Source organism: Heptranchias perlo, chromosome 27 (genome assembly GCF_035084215.1).
Source record: "Heptranchias perlo isolate sHepPer1 chromosome 27, sHepPer1.hap1, whole genome shotgun sequence".
NCBI lineage: Eukaryota > Metazoa > Chordata > Chondrichthyes > Hexanchiformes > Hexanchidae > Heptranchias > Heptranchias perlo.
Genome location: NC_090351.1, coordinates 32,390,587 through 32,409,757, shown reverse-complemented (window position 1 = coordinate 32,409,757; position 19,171 = coordinate 32,390,587). Strand labels below are relative to the sequence as shown.

General features: G+C 39.1%; 1 pseudogene; it reads right to left on the bottom strand.

Annotated features, from left to right (window-relative positions):
* Positions 1-7,276: 7,276 nt before the first annotated feature.
* LOC137344729 (pepsin A-like) lies at positions 7,277-15,260 on the bottom strand (annotated as a pseudogene).
* Between the last annotated feature and the right edge of the window lie 3,911 nt (positions 15,261-19,171).

Below are 19,171 nucleotides of genomic sequence, written 5' to 3'. Positions count from 1 at the left end.
TTCTTTACACAGGACTATCAACTCTTTCTTTGTTTGATAACCTGTTGCCCTTTCTGCAATGGGTAATATTTAACTTACTATTTCTTGCTCTAATGCATAATCTATTAATTTAGCTGACCCAACAAGGGCAGAGAAATGGGTCAGACTAGCTCAGCGATTTATGAAGGTTCATCATGACTTCCATGCTTTTGTACACTATTTATAAAGCCCAGGATCCCGTATGCTTTTTTAATAGCTTTCTCAACCTGCCCTGCCACTTTCAATGATTTGTGCACATATACCCCTAGATCTCTCTGTTCCTGTACCCCTTTTAGAATTGTGCCCTGTAGTTTATATTGCCATTCCTCATTCTTTCTACCGAAATTTATCACTTTGCATTTCTCTGCATTAAATTTCATCAGCTACATGTCCGTCCATTGCATCAGCCTGTCTATATCCTCTTGAAGTCTATCAGTATCCTCCTCACTGTTCACTACACTTCCGAGTTTAGTGTCATCTGCAAATTTGGAAATTGTGCCCTGTACACCCAAGTCCAAGTCATTAATATATATCAAGAAAAGCAGTGATCCTAGTACCGACCCCTGGGGAACACCACTGTACACCTCCCTCCAGTCCGAAAAACAACCGTTCACCACTTGTCTCAGCTTCCTGTTTCTTAGCCAATTTTGTATCCATGCTGCTACTGCCCTTTTATTCCATGGGCTTCAATCTTGATGACAAGCCTATTATGCAGCACTTTATCAAACACCTTTTGCAAGTCCATATACATCACATCAACCGCATTGCCCTCATCAATCTTTACTGTAGATGTGGCAATCCGGGATGGTCTTGCTGTCCACAAACTCCCACATACTACAATTCCAACACACACCCTGTACTGCCATCTCTAGTTTTTATTTATTTAATCAGTAGTTTATATCTAGGACTAATAGAATCACTTGAGATCTAGATCATATTTGGTAAATGGATTAAGCTTTAATATCAAAAAAATTAGTAATTAATTTTTAAAAATGTTATGTACTTTTTATTTGAGTTTTAAAAGTTGATAGATTAGTTTATAGTCCCTTGGTTTAAATCACGTTGCGCTTCCATCCCCCTCTGCACCTCCTTCCCACGCTCACTAAATTCCCATTGAAAGTCCTCACTCTGTTAGCAATTCACCCGTGAATGGTTCACTTTCTGTCTTTACCAAGCTCTGTGCTTTTGCAAAGCTCCTTGTACTATATAACCATTCTGACACATCCTAGTTACAATTGGTGAGTCAACTTCCACCCAAAATTATTAATACCTAGTCAGGAACCTACTTACAGCTGATTGTCTGCTAACTATTAACTGCCACTGACTTGCAGCTTTTTAAAATTAGTCAACTAAGTTTAATCTCAGTTAAATTTCAGTTTGATAAAAGAATAAAACACACCTACCAGTGAATTCCCATACTCACCAAATTCCCAGTTGCAAGTCCTCACAGTGTTAGTTCAAAATCAGCGTATGTATGCTAAAATTTCCAGCAGAAATTTTCAAACTATCGCACTCCACATGCTGCCAACTATCACTTCCAAGGAGTTGTATTTGAAGGCAGGAGTCTCTGGTGCAGTCCTCATTGCACACATGATGCTTTCAAATTGGTTGCTCTCTTCAGCTGAACAATTTGAGATAACTATCCTTCAAGGGCCGAACAGCAGCCCTCTAAGAGCTGCTGGCTCATGCAATTTTGCGATTCACAGCCAACCAATTTATAGGTCTGACTCTCTGTGCACATGAAGGAGTCATTAAATTATGCCACACTTACACAGTACAATCCTCAGTATTAATTTTCCCATGTCATTTAGAAACACTGTTAATGGTTAATTTTTTTTCTTTTAATTGGTTGGAACCTTTGATTTAACAATTACTCTTCTTGTTCAGCATTTTGCTATTAATCGCTCATGACTTCAAGTTAAAGCTTTCACAAGAAAACAGTTTTTGATGTCAAAAAATCCTGCAAACATTTGCATTGACATTTTCCATTGAGGAATGTTAATTTATTCGTGCACTAAATTTTGGCGAAATTTACTTGAGAAATGTGTAATTTGTGTAAGTGTAAAGAAGTAAATAACTTGCATTTATATAGCCCCTTTCACAACCTCAGGATGTCGCACAAGTGCTTTGCAGTAACTGAAATAGTTTTGAAGTGTCGTCACTGTTATAATGTAGGGACACATAGCAGCTAGTTTGCACACAGCAAGGTCCCACAAACAGCAATGAAATAAGTGACCAAGTAATGTGCTTCAGTGGTGTTGCTTGACAGAGGAATGCTGGCCAGGTTACCAGGAGAACTGCCCTGCTCTTCCTGTTTGAATGTGCACATGGACTCCTGAACCCCAAAAGAAAAAGACAAAGGACTAAATCAGAGACTCTGAAGGGAAATTCCAATGACGCACTGCCATTTGCTACACATTAAGTAATAAGGCACCTGAACCAGGGCACTTGAGAGCAACTAGTGAGGAATCAAGCGGTTCAAATGATTTTTTTCCAGAGAGCCCTTCCTGCACGCTGTGAATGTTACAGCTTTAAAGGAAAATAGTTTTTTACTCATTAATGCAGCTCGTTGAAGATGGAAGGCTGTCCTATGAAATTTATATTTGATTGAATTTGATCAAAATATTGTTACTACCGACCTTCTCCACCAGATGGTGAGATCATTATTCATGTACTATATGAAATCTGCACTGACTCACATTCTACAGAATACGTGCACTCCGTGTATTGATCATTAGGTACGTACAACCAGTAATCTTACACATGTCTTATTAGGTTTGTATTTACTTAAATCTGTCCAAAGTTATTCACTGAAGATGTAATTTGACATCATCCAATATATCTCAATTATATGTGATATTATCGTGAATAAATTATCTTTTTAAGGTGTTTGAAATTTTCCGATCCTTGCCCATTCCTATCCATGAAAGTTAATTTGCTAAACAAAGTGCACATTCTTTAACTCTAGATGAAAATAATTCAGAACCAAATAATAGAGCTAAGAAACAGTTTCATTCATGAAATAAGTTGTGTTGCTTATTTCCTGAAAATCCCTGAATTTAATGCAACACTGATCTTGCTATTTCACCATGGAACTCACAGCCTGTGTCTCTCTTATTTTCAATTGCACTTATTAACTAAAAATGCAGGATCGGTAATTTAATTTTCCACTGCTGGAACCGCGGAGCGCCATCTGTGGAAGGCAAATGGTCACAGTTGAATGACGAGGTTACTGTGGTTATGTCGATATTCTGGTAGTTTCACTTGATTACATATTGGGAGGGGATGGAGGTTGCAACGAAAATGAGGAATATTGTTCACTTTTCGGTTTGTGCCTGTTCTTTTTAAATTCCGTCATTGTACTTAAGCAATTTATAAAATATATCAAATGCAGCTCAAATTCATATACCAAACTCATTTCGATACAGCGTTGAAAGATTTTTTTCACTTTCAGGCTGAAGAGAGCAATAATTCTAACTGAAACAATGTGGTATGATTGGCTTGGTTTGTATATGAGTAATAATTTCCTATTTAAGTTTGAGCAGTCCGATATTCAAAATCCTAGAAGTCGCAGTAACTTTTCTGGAATATAAAAGGAGCGATTCAGTTTGAATCGAGGGGGTCAGTTTGAAAATCTCGAAGAGAAGGAATCGGTCAGAAAAATATTCCAGAATTAAAGGAATCACTGTTTATCTGAAAGATTTTTTTCAAATGTTTCTTAGAGTTCCAACTTTTAAAATTTTGTTCACTGGAGGAGTTATATAATAGGCTTTATGCTGTAAATGTAGAATTATATTCTCACTGTTGGGTAATGTGCTTGCTTCTTTAATACATTTGATTCGTGTTTTAAGTTTAATGTCAGGGAACTGAAGGAAGTTTTGAGGTAAAAATGGGTGAATGTGCACCGTACGTTCTCCACCCATTCGTACCGACAGAGAGCAGCCTTAAAGGAACAGTAGGAGGCTGCTCATTAAATGAACGAAGTTCCTTTAAGTCAAGATGGTGTGACTTGCAGGGGAACTTGGAGGTAATGATGTTCCCATGCCCCTGCTGCCCTTCTGCATCTGGTTGGTGGAGGACGCGGGTTTGGGAGGTGCTGCTGACGAAACCGTGGCGAGTTTGCTGCAGTGCATCATGTGGGTAGGACACACTGCAGCCACAGTCCGCCGGATGTGGAGGGAGTGTTTGTTTGAGCCAGTGGGTGGGTGGTGGATTAAGCGACTACTTTGTCCTGGAAAGTGTGGAGCTTCTTGTGTATTGTTGGAGCTGCACCCGTCAAGGCAACTGGAGAGTATGCCATCACAATCTTGACTTGTGCCTATTGGGTGGGAGAAAGATTTTTGAGAGTCAGGAGATGAGCCACTCACTGCAGAGTATCCAGCCTCTGATCTGCTCTAGTAGGCACGGCATTATTTGTGGCTGGTCCATTTGAGTTTCTGGTCAATGGTGACCTCCAAGATGGTGATGTTGGAGGGCTCAGCAATGGTAATGCCATTGAATGTCAAGGGGAGGTAGTTATGCTCCTTCTTGTTGGAGATGGTCATTGCCTGACACTTGTGTGGCACGGATGTTATTTGGCACTTATCAGTACAAGCCTGGTTGTTGTCGAGGTCTTGCTGCATGCAGGCATGGACTGCTTCATTATCTGTGGAATTGCAAATGGAGCTGAACACTGTACAATCATCAGCAAACAGCCCACTTCTGACCTTACGAAGGAGGAATGGTCATTGCTGAAGATAGTTGGGCCGAGGGTGCTGCCCTGAGGAACTCCTGCAGCAATGTTTTGGGGCTGAGAAGATGGGCCTCCAACAATCACAGCCATCTTCCTTTTGTCAGGTATGACTTCAGCCATTGGAGAGTTTATCCCCTGATCCCCATGGACTTCAGCTTTATTAGGGTTCCTTGGTGCCACACTTGCTGGGATGTTGCCTTGATGTCAAAGGCAGTGTAAGAAAAGCACTACACAACCTTTCTATATTATTATTATAAATCTTATGTTAATGTAGAATACATGTTAAATCAGCTGTGAACAAAGGGCTTGTTGTTTGTATCAAAACAAGCTGCTCACAACCTTGAGAGAGAACACCCTTTAGGTTAACTAGCACCTGGGTCACCTTAATGGTGGTATCATTGGAGGAATGCAGAAGGTTGTTAAGATAAGTGCTGGGGAACCAGAAAGGAGTGTTGCTGTGCTGAATGTTGGGAGTATGGGAGTAAGGCTGATTGCCTCCATTTTGAGACACAGGAGATGATTGATGGGAAGCTCAGACATACAGAGTAGTTTGTCTTTCAAACATATATAAGTGAGGTGTTTTTCGGTAATGAGGCAGAATGTTCTGGAGGCACAGCTGGACTCCCCATTGATTAGTACTCTGGCGGGTGCACACCCTGAAGTACTTGTTTCATGAATAATCAGCCAGGTTGTATCAATCTAACCAGCATACTTAATTATACTATTGTATTTTAACCATCTTTGCTACTTGTTATAACTCATTAATAAACCTATTATACTTAACCCTTTCTCTGTTCCTGTTCACATTTTTTGTGTTTACTGTCATATCATCATGAATGAAAGAGATTCAACTACCTCAGCCAATCTGAAAATGTTACAAAATAATCAAACAATGCCAAATTTCAAATGCAATGTTTTATTCTCAAGCAGCGTTTGACAAGGTGCATGCTCAGGAACCATTGCTGGGCCCCAGCTTTTCACACTGTATATAAATGACATGTGTTAGGGAATAGAAGAGATTCTATCCAACTTTGCAGATAATACTAATCTAGGAGTTATATAAAATTATGAAGAGAGCAGAAAGTTGTAAAAGAACATAAATAGATTAATTGAGTGTCTAGGACAATGGCAGATGCAAATTAACATATGAGGCAGTACTTTGGACATAAGAATGTTAGATGGAAGTGTAATCTGAATAGGACAGCACTGGGGGAAGGGTTCAGGATCAAAAAGGTTTAGGGATCCAGGTACTTATTCAAAAGTTATTAAAAGCTTGCTCCATGGTGCAAAAATTGATCAAAAAGACTAACGGGATGTTCATCACAAGAAAGTTCGAATGTAAAAAGAGGAAAGTCTCAGCTGCCTCCACTAGTTTACTATCATCTGTAAACTTGGCCAATTGAGTTGTACTGAGCATCTCCAGGTCGATGTAAATTAGAAACAATAGGAGACCCCGCACCGATCTTTGGGGCACTCCAATCAGTACTTCTTCCCACTCTGACATCAGTCCACCAGCAAACATCTACTGATTCCTATCTTTCAGCAAATTTCTTGTCCATTCCAAAGCTGTTGTCTTGAATTCCCATTGTGTTCAGACATGTAGCAGCCTAACATGAGGAGAGTAGTCAAAAGCTTTCTAAGAGCCCAGATAGGCCATGTGAAAAGGAAGGTCAGTGAGGTTACCCTGACAGGATCTTCCCTTACTGAAACAGAGTTGGCTTTTATTTATTAGGTTATTATACAGTTAATTCTCATTTGTTCCTGATAACTGATTGCAATACATGGCCTGTTATTGATGTGAGAACATCTGCAATTTGCCAAATTAGATTCTTCACCTTTACTGAATATGGATATGATACCGGCTTGTTTCCAATCCAATGGAATCTGCCTATAACTATTTCATGATGACTGTCAGCACTTCACAAATCTCATCCCTTGACTTCCTTAGTTCCCTGTGAATTGTTAGTTTATAACCTTTTTAAGTCTGTCCGGAGCTTCCATCTTGTTGATGTTGAAGTCCATAAGTATAATTGGATTATTGGGTTGGAGGTTATCGTAATATAGACATCTCCAGTGAACACTTTAAGGAGGTAATCTTAAACACAAACTTAACTTTTAGATGCTGACCTCCTCTGTGTTTATATGTTTAATTTCATCACAAACTGTTTCTCAGAAACTTGGGAAATCTTGATGGCTCCATTGGATGTTCTAGGCCAGGGTCCACTAACTTTCAATCCAAAATGTAAACCAGGTTTGCCATCTTGAATCAATGGTGACTTGTATCTGAATTTTACCGATACCTCAATGATAGCCAAACCTGGACTCCATGACCACCTGTTCAAATTACTGAGAACATCATTCAACAACTACTTCTCATCTGATCTGCAAATTCCTGTCTGTGTTTTGTAATTGTTTCCATGAGTTAGCCACAGCATCGATCAACGCAAATGTGAAAATGAATTGAGGTGCCCTCCCCGCACAAAGACATGAAAGAAAAAAGAGACAGGAAATCCAGGAGTGTGCATTTCATGATTCTATTTTATTGAGCAATTTTAGGAACTACACTAATAAAGAGATTCCAAAGGATAGAAAAACCAGCTGTGTGATGTTAGGATCACATTTACATCAAATCAGGTTTCACTGCAGAGGTCATCCACCTTCAACAGAAATGTGTATGGCTCTGGAGTGAAGCACTGCACCAATAATATATCACAGCTGAATGTCCAAACCAAGAAAGAACTGAGTAAAAGTGCTACACAATCAAAGAGGAGATATAATTAGACTATATCAACATTCTCATTTCCAATCCAGAACTAGTGATCTAAGACTGTTCCTTTAAAAGCCCACCCTGACAAGACATTTATTTAATTTTTCATTGCCTTTCAGTTGTAACTTAGTGGACAGCACTGCTGAGCACCAACACACAGCCAAGCAGTCAACGGTGTATCTTTGTTTTTAGTCATCCAAGATGTGATGACTTCATCTCTTACACTGGGCAGCCAGGTATCAATTGCTGCACTGGGGAATCAGGTGACTGGTTAAGTCAACATGAAAATGGGAATCAGGGTGAGCTTTCAATGAGAATATAGATGAATAAATTAGACAGCCTTAGCCAAGCCCACACGATTGTTGCCACTGTCGAAAATGGAGTAATATTCTCCAATGAACACATCTCCCAGAATCCAGAGGTATCCACCAGAGCCGCCAAAACCACTTGTGCAGCTGACTTGGTCGCTGTAAGTGTACTGTAAGAAAAGGGGGAACAATTAATACTGGGTCATTTGTCTATCTCCTTGAGTGATCTCTACAGCATGTTTGATTAATCTCTGAACAATTACTCCTTTATATCTTTTGAAAATTGTTGGAAATGTTAATGAGTATTCCAAAAGGAAATGGGACAAGGGGTGAAACTGTTTACATTCTGCACCTTGTGTCAGTGCTGTGACAATGAGAAAATATTGAGCAAATTCCAGAGCAGTTTGCAGCTTGCTGCGGAAATGGCTTCCAATTCAATATGGCCATCAAGGTAAATGGGCAATACCAGTACCAGAAGCTTCCACACCAAGCAGGTGGATTCTTGTGCAAGATGCTAACTTTGATTGGCAGCTCACCAAGTGAAGCATCAACACACAGAGCGAGGGAAGGGGTCAGAGGAGAGACTCTGTGCTCTTTCTCTCTTTCCTCTTCAGACAGAGAGAGAAAATTGGCAGCCCCACAGTAAATGGCACAAACTTAAATGTCAAAAGTGGTTGACAATGGCAAATAAACAAAAATAAGCTCCCATCCAAAAATTGTATCTGTTATAAGACTGTAATTAAAAGGATATATTGCAATAAAGACATGAACACATACCTTCAACGTGTATGCTTTGGCAGGAAGAGGATAGTCAACTCCATTGATGGTGAAAACCACATCGGGCATGCTGTTGATATTGTTACAGTTTATGGAGTACTGGAAGAAAATAGCAACAGTTTTTAGTGATTGTTTCAGCTTCGGGATTTACAACCAATCATCTATAATTAAATGGAATTACTAGTTAATCACTATTGGAATTAATGTGAGGTGAAATTGGAAAAAACAAGCAAGCTGAAAGAAAATTGTTATCGAGGAACATTGCCAGTTACCAGAATATATTTAAGATAAATTAAGCAACAACACACTAAACCTTTCTAAATATTAGAGCTCATCTAAATGTTAAAGCAATAATAGGATTGCAGGTTGTGGATTTCTTGAGTTGACACTGTGGCCTATTCCAGCACTATTTTTTGTCCTTGAGTGAATAGACTCAAATATGTAAAGATTCGTTACCTTGCACTTGCAACAAATGGTGATGCAACTCCAAGCATTTCTGGGGCCGTACATCTGTGCTACAGTGATTGTTGCCTCATTTGTATGGAATGTAATTTAATACCCCCAAAGAGGCTGAGGGAATTTTTGCAGAGCCAATTATATATGAGAAATTGCAATATTATTAAAATATATCAATTTCCACTTTGTAAGTACTTAAATTCTGAAATTGTCTGCGACAGGCTGCAGTGTGAAACAATCATTGATGCACTCTCAGACAATCCTTCACTGCACCAGATACTGTAACATGGCATCTCTACCTCGCCATAGAAATTTGGAGTTGCTCCAATATACTGCTGAATTGTGTCGATGGCTGAGCTGGAACCAACAAGAAGAGAAGTGCCAGTATCAACAATGGCAGGACAACCTCCATCGCAAGCCACAACCTGGCCATTAATTGTTACTCTGAGGGAGATAATTGGATCAAGAGTTAGTCAAAGATCTAAAAAAACTACACTTATTAGACCAATTGAACAAGTAATACCAAGCTGGGGTTCCTAATCAGCTATGATATACGTTATATCTTCAGTAAATGCTGACACAACTGACATTTTTAAAACAGACTCAGTATTTTAATCCTTCATTTCTTTTAGCTTGTATGTTTCAACATAGTTTGGTAAAATCAGTTTTCAGTAGAGAAGCAGACAGTATCAAGTTCTACCGTCCACTGGCACTAATGCCTTTTGGTCCAATGATGCCAAGAACAGGTGCCCCATTTCCCACTTCCTGACAGTGTGATGGGAAACCTCATTCATGGGCACAGCTGTGAACCGACCAAGAGTGGTTTGTAAAGATCCAATAGTTCCACCAATAGGTGGCACACTTGGACGCCATTGTGTGTAAAATTGCAGGACAACCACAGGCCCATATGTCAGGTGCAGTTGCCCCTGTCCAATCAATAAGATAACAAAAATGCCAATACAGTATAAGGTTACAGGTGCCACAGACAGACACTTGCCCTCATTTTATGAATGAGAGTTGAATTCAATTAACATGATCTTTGGCCTTTCACGACCAACAGAATTTTCATATGGTCGCTATTGACAAAAAGCTCTTCAAGTAAAATATATGTACTTCATGGTATCATAGTATCAGAGTACATACAGCACAGGAGGAGGCCATTCAGCCCATCATGCCTGTGCTGGCTCTTTGAAACAGCTATCCAATTAGACCCATTCCCCTGCTCTTTTCCCATAGCCATGTAAATGTTTTTCCTTCAAGTATTTATCCAGTTCCCTTTTGAAAGTTCCTGTTGCATTTGCTTCCACCACCCATTCAGGCAGTGAATTCCAGATCATTACAACTCACTCGTGTGATAAAATGCATCCTCATGTCGCCTCCGGCTACTTATTTTCAAACCATTGGATTAAACATTGATTGCAAGACTGAAATACAGTGAATGAGCTCTCTACTGTAATCAGCCTTCCACAAATGTTTTCTCCTGAAAATTATTAATAGTGACATCCTCAGCACATTGTCTCAATAAAAGTTTTATCTTTTGATATGGTTGATTTGTCGAACGCCACTTTCAGAAGTATCCCAGTTGTGGATGGGAAAATCACTCACTGGTCAATGAGGATTTGCCAATAGGCTTCATGAGTGACGGGAACCCAGTTAATTTGACCGGTGTAGTGGTTTGGATCAATTCCACCAAATACAACTTCACTTCCGGACTGACCATCCTCTCTGTAAAACATAGATTTTTAAAAAAAGTTCAGAGACAAAGAAACAATTTCATTCACATTGAAATATTTCTGGTTTAGAGGTTTAGCACTTGGTGATGTCACTGCCCATTGGATATTGTATCTAAATCATCATTTTTCCAAATCAGTTATTAAAAGTAATTAATTGCAATGTGTCAGTATCCTTGCCATAAATACTCCAGGAAACTCATACCATCCAATAGGATTCTATCTGCTCAAATAAAGCAACTATGCCTTTTAAATAAATTATACAGGATTTAATCTGTGTCCTTTGGGATCCTATTGGATTCAATTCTAAATTGGGCTGATAGCACCAGAGAAGGGATGCAAGGTTTGAAAATGAATAACTTTGATAGAAAGCTCTTGCATTTATGTCGTGCCTTTCACATCCTCAGGATGGCCCAAAGTGCTCCTCAACCAATGAATGCTTTTGAAGTATAGTCATTGTTATATAGATAAATGCAGCAGTCGGTTTGTACACAGCAGAGTGCCACAAATAGATTGAGGGATTTCCGTTGGACAGGACACCTAGTAATACCTTGGGACCTTTTACACCCACCTGAACAGGTGGGCAGGGCTTCAGTTTAACATCTCGTCAGAAAGACAATACCTCTAATAATGCCGTACATTCTTAAAACTGCAGAGTATGCCCGACAATGTCAATACCACACTGACTCATCAGCCTGGAGTATGTGCTGAAATTTTGCAGTAGGATTGAAGCCAAGACCTTCGGACACAGAGGTAAAAGTGTTACCAACTGAGTCAAGCTGAGTTTTTTTGGGTGAAAGCATAAAAAAACAGTACCTGCTTCATTTAGGGGTTATAAGATGGAGAAACAAAGACATACGAAATGTTTACCTGGATAGGTACACAGCGAAGAGGGGCTTCTGCACCAATTGTTGAGACATCATGTTATCAAACACAGTCGTGGCACCTGATGCTGCAAGAGATGCATAGCCCAAGCCCAGAATTCCATCGAATTTACTGTAGGTAAAGAAACTGCCTGGTTCGGTCTCACTTAAACCAAATTCTTGGTTGCTGATAGCTACGTTTGAAAGCTAGAAAAACAAGATCATGTGATAAATCATGAGGAATTAACCAAAATCTTATCCAGTGAATTATATCCGCTGGATAATTAACTCCAAACTTGGCTCTTCTGCAATAGTTTTAATGAGTTGGTGGGGATTTGTCTCTTGCTTTTGAAACCATGCTGACTGCCCCTATGATATGTAACTATGTACAAACAGTTTAGAGCACAGATGTTTAGACTCGAACTTCAAATTTCATGACATGATGACATCCTCTTCATCAATTGATCACACATGGCGAGTAGGTTTTTCACAACCTCCTGCCATTGATAGTTCCATCTCGTGGTCAATTTGATGCCCTTTTGTTGCAAAGTGCAAGTAATTTGGAAGTGACCCCATGATTTCAGTTCTTTGGTACTTACAAGAGATTTTAGTTGTCGAGTTGGGAGGCAAGAATTGAAGTTTGCTTTTCTCCAGTTAACTTCACAATTTCTAGTGTACCTCCTATCAATATAAAACTCGCCTCTAAAACTATTGCAGAAGAGCCAAGTTTGGAGTTAATTATCCAGCGGATAAAATCAGGATAAAAATCAGGAGAACATTAGTAACATTCGCTTTTATTCATCTGTTTAAATCGTGCTTTCTTAAATTTAATTTTTTAAGGTGATTCTACACTATTTGTTAAATATTCTTCTCGTACTTTTATTTTTCTCTTTGTATCTAAAATCAGAATTTAATGAAAGAGAACAAATTTGCATTTATATAGCACCTTAGGATGTCCCAAAACACTTCACAGCCAAGCAATTACAGCAATGAGATAGATGACCAATCATACTTTTTTTTGGTAGTGATGGTTGAGGGATAAATGTTGGCCAGGACAGTGGGAGAGCTTTCCTGCGTTTCTTTGAATAGTACCTTGGGATCATTTACATCCATCCTGAGAACTTTCGTCTCATCCGAAAGATGATACCTCCAACAGTACATCACTCTCAGTCTGGATGATGTGCTCAAGTGGGCTTGAATCCACGATCTGCTGACTCAGTGCTACCACTGAGCAAAGGCTGTCATATCCCACATACAACACAAATAGGCGTAAAGGTCTGAGTTCAACTGAATGGTTAGATCAAGAGAGTATTTTCATGAAATTTCTATGATGCTCCAACAAAAAGGAGTTCTGTCAATAAATTTATGAAAGTCGATCTTACATTTTATATTTATATTTTATATATTTTATAAATAAATCTTTTATTTCAAATCATCAACTTGCAGCTCGCGATACCCTCTGCTACATCATCATTACACATCCACTCAACTGTCTGGCTTTTCAACAGATCCAACTCATTATGTTTGATTCCAAAATCTTTGTATCTTTGACTTGAACCTGTAACTTTTGGAAAGCAATTATCACTGTTACGGGATTTGATTTACTTGATGAGGATCACAGTCTACTTACTCTGACAGTGTCATATCCCAGTATCCCAGTCATGCTGCCTGTGCCATACTGGATAGATAAAGACTGGTCATTTGACTTATATGTTGAGGACTTTTTTGGGTTGAATCGGTGATGGTCCACTGCAAAGAAACATCCATTTCATCAAATTATTATAAAGGTTTCAGCATTTAATCCAATGCTGGTTCAAATATTTGTGCCAAAAAATAATCTAAATTGTCACATTGAAGAAATAATTTATTTTTGTTACTAAGCATCCCATCCAATTTTCTGTAGCCTCATAAGTGTATTACTGGTTGCCATTTTCTTGGAGGGAGACCCAGGTGCATGAAGAGGATCAGGAACTTGCGTGGATTTTTTTTTAAGGGAGCCTGAAATAAAATGTGTGTGTGTGTGTGTGTGTGTGTGTGGGGGGGTGGGTGTGTTGGGGTGGGGGGCTGGCTTTGTGGAAGTGTATATGTGTGTGAGTGTGTCAGAGTATGGTTTGTGAGTGTATATGTGTCTGTGTGAAGGAAGATACTACATGTTGGGCCAGGTACGGTCAGCTGTCCTCTTGTTAGCCTACTCAGTGAATTTAAGCTTAAACCTAAATCTAATTTAACCTTAAACTTCAACCAGACACAGCATTATGGAGAATGTGTCTTCATTGTTGATTGTTGACTTTGTTCAGTTTACTGCTTAACTATCGGTTGGGATTAGCAATAGCCCTCTAACGATTAGGAAAGTCAAGAGCATAAGCTTGTTTAACAGCAGGGTAAAATTTACTTACTGCATGGTCGTTGTGAACAGTAAATTGATGGAACCCAAAGATTGGATGAGCCGGTATCAAAGATGACGGTGAAGCTCTGTGGTGGATTCCCAATGCTGATTGCTCCATAGTACGACAACTGTCAGCAAAAACAAAATGTCCACAATGTATCAAGTGGGAATATACCCATGTGATATTAGGTTAATATTCCTCTGTATCCATCAGTAATGGTAAATCCCCCTATCACTGCTTTTGAAATCACGTGGTACAGAATCAGAAGTCTACAGGCCATTTAAATTGAAGAGAGATAATGAGTAAGAAGAAGAAATCACTCTATTTCTATGTATTATACTGATAATGTATTTCATGGTTGAGATGATGTTGAGCGTTTTGACCATGCTGTCTTATATTTAAATTATATCAGCACAAACTATCTGCTAATGAATTTTTACCTTTGAATAATACCTAGCTCTGAGCAGAATACAAATTATAGGCGATAGCTGCAATAAATGTAAGTTTAATATAAATATATTAATATTTTCCAACTTTTGTTTACAAAACTCACAGATTACTTACATCCAGGAAGTTAATCAATGGTTCAGTTGATCCCAGGGATTGGGAGGGTCCTTCAAATTTGGAACAGGGATCATATGGATGATTCTTGAGGAAGTCCTCAAGAAGTCCCTTCTCCTGAAGAACTTTACGGACAGGTTTACCCTTAATCAAGGGCACTCTGTAAAGATAAGAAGTAAGTTTGAAATTTCATCAACTTTTAATGTTCCTTGCTGACAAATTATTCTTTCTATCTCTTAACCTTAGGTAATGAAGTTAAAAATGTAACTACAGAATCCTTTTTCTTTGTCACTTTTCCCCGCTCCTCTCCTTTCCTAAACATGTTGGCTCTTTACTGTAATATGGTTCCACAGGTGCTTATCAACATTCACTACCACATCCAAGTCTGACCCATGACAGGGAGTTGCCGGACACCAGCCCTCTTTTTCTTGCAGTTACAGCCGTGGGGGCTCCAAACGCACACAAGGAAGATATTTCATTAATTTTTTCATCAAAGAAATGTATTCTCCAAAATTTAGCCAAAAATCAGATGATTTCCTACTTGAATAAACATTCAGAGAGCTGAATGCAAGCGAGCGTGATGAGTAGCCACTTCATCTTGTCCGTTGAATTGGTTCAGACACTCTTCGGAACTTAAAGTTTGGGGTCTATGCAGCAACATTTATACTCGCTCAGACCAACCTATTCCATTGTCACGAGGACCCAGATAAGATCATTCAACATGAGAAGTAAATATTAATGTACTCATGGTTAGTTTATCTCAAACACAATCCCTTTTATTAAGGACACTCTTCAACTTAAAAGGCACTTAATTAATATAAGTTGTATTAAAATAAACCACGTTAAGTGTTGTATTATTAAAGATTAGCCTTATAACTGATAAAGCAATCATAAATATATTTGCAAATTGGGTTAAAAACAGTCTTATCAAAACCACAAAATAGTATTGCCACGTGTACATCACAAGATAAATTAACTGCTTCACTGCTGGATATAACATTTAGCTGTTTAGCCACATGGATGTTGAAACATATCCGTTACTGAATGCCCAGGAGTGCGCTACTTGGTTTTACTTTAATTGAGGGGGTTCAATTGACACCATTAGCTGCAAGAGCGATGCACTGCTCAATTAGATATGTCAAACGGATATTTTGTGCATTTGAAATATGCTCTTATGTCAAGCGTAGATATTGGCTTAGTGGTAAAAATCACACCACTGGTTCATAAAGCTTTAAGCTCCAGTCCAGGACTCGAGCACATAATCTAGGATTGCACTTCAATGATGCATTGAGGGAATGCTGCATTGTCAGAGGTGTTGCCTTTCAGATGAGATATTAAACCCTGGACCCTTCTACTGTTCAGGTGGACTTTTTCAAAAAAGAGTAGTAATTCTCCCAGTGTACTACCCAACATTCATCCCTCAGCCAACAGGAACAAAATAGATTAACTGGTCATTCATTTCATTGATGTTTGTGGGACTTTGCTATAATGCCTACAAAACAACAGTTTCGACATTTGCGTGTTAGCTGATTTTAATCGCAGTAATGCAATTGATTCCAGCATTTTCCAGCCCGTGAAAGGGCCAACACCAAGATTCCCACTCCTGATTGTTATCCAATGGACTCTGTTGGAAGGTTGCATCCATGGACATTGGATAAGGAGAGGATTAGGCTCTGCTGTGATCGCCCCTATGCCCAACAGCCCACTTGCACTCACTGTAACAGCTCAAGTCAAGAATGGGAACGTGGGTGAATTCAGCAGCTGCCAATAAATGAGAACCTCAACATATGTCTGCACTTTTTTGGAGACAAAAGAGGAAATGTGTACATTGCGCATAAAGCCATACTGGAGACCTCTGGGTAACTCCCATCATGTTCTGCTGAGGCAAATGAACAGATGTAACACAGTCAAATGTCCCCTGTTTTCCTGTCGGTTCTTGTAAGATATGCCATCCACTTAAGTTGCCGTTAGTCACCTTGTATTATTTTGTTGCCCAAGAAACTCTAGCCGTTTTTTTCCATTAAGGAGGAATGACTGCCTTCTTTACACAGGACTATCAACTCTTTCTTTGTTTGATAACCTGTTGCCCTTTCTGCAATGGGTAATATTTAACTTACTATTTATTGCTCTAATGCATAATCTATTAATTTAGCTGACCCAACAAGGGCAGAGAAATGGGTCAGACTAGCTCAGCGATTTATAAAGGTTCATCATGACTTCCATGCTTTTGTACACTATTTATAAAGCCCAGGATCCCGTATGCTTTTTTAATAGCTTTCTCAACCTGCCCTGCCACTTTCAATGATTTGTGCACATATACCCCTAGATCTCTCTGTTCCTGTACCCCTTTTAGAATTGTGCCCTGTAGTTTATGTTGCCATTCCTCATTCTTTCTACCGAAATTTATCACTTTGCATTTTTCTGCATTAAATTTCATCAGCTACGTGTCCGTCCATTGCATCAGCCTGTCTATATCCTCTTGAAGTCTATCAGTATTCTCCTCACTGTTCACTACACTTCCGAGTTTAGTGTCATCTGCAAATTTGGAAATTGTGCCCTGTACACCCAAGTCCAAGTCATTAATATATATCAAGAAAAGCAGTGATCCTAGTACCGACCCCTGGGGAACACCACTGTACACCTCCCTCCAGTCCGAAAAACAACCGTTCACCACTTGTCTCTGCTTCCTGTTTCTTAGCCAATTTTGTATCCATGCTGCTACTGCCCTTTTATTCCATGGGCTTCAATCTTGATGACGAGCCTATTATGCAGCACTTTATCAAACACCTTTTGCAAGTCCATATGCATCACATCAACCGCATTGCCCTCATCAATCTTTACTGTAGATGTGGCAATCCGGGATGGTCTTGCTGTCCACAAACTCCCACATACTACAATTCCAACACACACCCTGTACTGCCATCTCTAGTTTTTATTTATTTAATCAGTAGTTTATATCTAGGACTAATAGAATCACTTGAGATCTAGATCATATTTGGTAAATGGATTAAGCTTTAATATCAAAAAAATTAGTAATTAATTTTTAAAAATGTTATGTACTTTTTATTTGAGTTTTAAAAGTTGATAGATTAGTTTATAGTCCCTTGGTTTAAATCACTTTGCGCTTCCATCCCCCTCTGCACCTCCTTCCCACGCTCACTAAATTCCCATTGAAAGTCCTCACTCTGTTAGCAATTCACCCGTGAATGGTTCACTTTCTGTCTTTACCAAGCTCTGTGCTTTTGCAAAGCTCCTTGTACTATATAACCATTCTGACACATCCTAGTTACAATTGGTGAGTCAACTTCCACCCAAAATTATTAATACCTAGTCAGGAACCTACTTACAGCTGATTGTCTGCTAACTATTAACTGCCACTGACTTGCAGCTTTTTAAAATTAGTCAACTAAGTTTAATCTCAGTTAAATTTCAGTTTGATAAAAGAATAAAACACACCTACCAGTGAATTCCCATGCTCACCAAATTCCCAGTTGCAAGTCCTCACAGTGTTAGTTCAAAATCAGCATATGTATGCTAAAATTTCCAGCAGAAATTCTCAAACTATCGCACTCCACATGCTGCCAACTATCACTTCCAAGGAGTTGTATTTGAAGGCAGGAGTCTCTGGTGCAGTCCTCATTGCACACATGATGCTTTCAAATTGGTTGCTCTCTTCAGCTGAACAATTTGAGACAACTATCCTTCAAGGGCCGAACAGCAGCCCTCTAAGAGCTGCTGGCTCATGCAATTTTGCGATTCACAGCCAACCAATTTATAGGTCTGACTCTCTGTGCACATGAAGGAGTCATTAAATTATGCCACACTTACACAGTACAATCCTCAGTATTAATTTTCCCATGTAATTTAGAAACACTGTTAATGGTTAATTTTTTTTCTTTTAATTGGTTGGAACCTTTGATTTAACAATTACTCTTCTTGTTCAGCATTTTGCTATTAATCGCTCATGACTTCAAGTTAAAGCTTTCACAAGAAAACAGTTTTTGATGTCAAAAAATCCTGCAAACATTTGCATTGACATTTTGGCGAAATTTACTTGAGAAATGTGTAATTTGTGTAAGTGTAAAGAAGTAAATAACTTGCATTTATATAGCCCCTTTCACAACCTCAGGATGTCGCACAAGTGCTTTGCAGTAACTGAAATAGTTTTGAAGTGTAGTCACTGTTATAATGCAGGGACACATAGCATCCAGTTTGCACACAGCAAGGTCCCACAAACAGCAATGAAATAAGTGACCAAGTAATGTGCTTCAGTGGTGTTGCTTGACAGAGGAATACTGGCCAGGTTACCAGGAGAACTGCCCTGCTCTTCCTGTTTGAATGTGCACATGGACTCCTGAACCCCAAAAGAAAAAGACAAAGGACTAAATCAGAGACTCTGAAGGGAAATTCCAATGTCGCACTGCCATTTGCTACACATTAAGTAATAAGGCACCTGAACCAGGGCACTTGAGAGCAACCAGTGAGGAATCAAGCGGTTCAAATGATTTTTTTCCAGAGAGCCCTTCCTGCACGCTGTGAATGTTACAGCTTTGAAGGAAAATAGTTTTTACT